Source organism: Triticum dicoccoides, chromosome 5B, assembly GCF_002162155.2.
Source record: "Triticum dicoccoides isolate Atlit2015 ecotype Zavitan chromosome 5B, WEW_v2.0, whole genome shotgun sequence".
In the NCBI taxonomy this organism is placed as follows: domain Eukaryota; kingdom Viridiplantae; phylum Streptophyta; class Magnoliopsida; order Poales; family Poaceae; genus Triticum; species Triticum dicoccoides.
Window position 1 is genome coordinate 708,353,373 of NC_041389.1, and position 1,910 is coordinate 708,355,282.

A 1,910-nucleotide genomic window follows, 5' to 3' on the forward strand; every position below is an offset into this window, starting at 1 on the left:
TTCTCACATTTAAAAATATATTCACATAGTTTTGGAAAATAATCATTTATGACGTAAAACATAAAATACACTTGAAATTTGTTATCCTATATTTAAGAAAATCCTCATCATATACAAAATAAAGTTCATTCTGTTAAAAAATATACATCGTTTATTGAAATTGTGTACATTGTTTCCCGCAAAAAAAAATGTGTACATTGTGTGTTTAAAAAAGTCATGTGTAATGTTATGTTCTAATGGAATAAGTAAAATAAGTAAGAAGAAAATCACAGAGAATAAAGAAAGAGAAAAATGTGGAAAAAGAATAACAACAACAACAACAACAACAACAAAGAGGGGGAATAAACAAAGAGGTGAAGATAATACAAATAAATCAGGAAAAAAATGGAATGCAGAAAACCCCCCACAAGAAACCAGTTGAAATCGAGAAAAAAGATAATATCATGAACAAAAACCAGGAAGAAAAACAAAGAAGAGAGCCATGTGTTCAAGGAACCTAAAAGTAACCAGCACATCACATGTGCATATCGGGCCATGGTCCTTCTTAGGTGTTCTACAGGCGAGCTCTAGCTAATGCTTGGTCCAAGCGATATATATCATTTGCCACCCCAAAACACGTCTAGTAAAAGAGTTTCTCAAGGACGTTGGACAAATGTGTCACAGCCCACCCTGAGATCTCACCTTCTATATACTCCCTCCGTCCCATAATATAAGACGTTTTTTAGCACTAGTGACTCCCTCCGTCTCATAATATAAGACTTTTTTTGCACTACACTAGTGTCAAAAAACATCTTACATTACGGGACGGAGGGAGTATATTATAGAAGAAACCTAAACTTTTTTTTACATGTTTAACCCTAAAACCGTACGAAAAGATAGTTATTGGCCAACCTTGGCCTAAAAACGTGGATCTGCCGCTGGTTATTAAGCTAGCAATGCCTACTGAGGCACTCATTCTATTATTAAGCGTAAATTAAATACTTGAGTAATTACTGGCACAAATGCCCGTGCGTTGCAAAGAAAGAGAAGAAAAATCAACTTCCCTAATGCAATGGCTCAAGACCCCCTCCGCCTCCTCCCACCATCCACTGCGAGACATTATGGCCCTGTTTGGTTCGGCTGTGGATTTCTAAAAGCAGCTGTGAAAAATCTGTTGTGGGAAAACAGCTATGGAAAATCTGATGTGAAAAAGATGTAGGTCATTTGGCAAACCAGTTGATACAACTTTTTCAGATTTTGGCCCGCAGCGGAATCAGATTTTGGAAAGCACGTCCTGGGCTGCTTCCGCTTTTGGTTCAGATTTTGGCAGCGGATTTCTGGAATCGGATTCTGCTGGGTTCGCCCTTTGGTTCAGATTTTGCTGCGCGGCAGCGGAATCCGTTGATAAAAGCTGAACCAAACAGGGCCTATAACATCAACAAACTCTTTGAAATCATCCACGCTGCCATGAAAAGATATGTTGCGCGAAACATAAACATGAAAAATATTTCGTAAAGTGTACTGAAGGTGACTCACGGAAATATCTTTCTGGTTGCGAGTATGTGTTCACATCTTTCACAATGTTAATTCCTTTTTAGTACAATGTATTTTTTTAACTACAGAGGCAACACAATTTTCCATGAACCAGCGTTGGCTTTGTTTAGGGATTGTGTGTAGCGTAGCACTATTTGTGTCCAATGATAATAGGAGCTATGTACAAAACTCCTTTATCCCTGACTAATATAATAGAGAAAATATGGAGTTTGTGTCACACACAACAGGGACTCCGAGCCGACTCTTTGTACTTTGGTGACAGGCGGAAAAATATACAAAACCTGCACCTCATGCCACCACTAGTGCAGAACCGGGCAATAGCACCGGTTCGTAAGGCCCTTTAGTGCCGGTTCCATAACCGGTACTAAAGTGTGGTC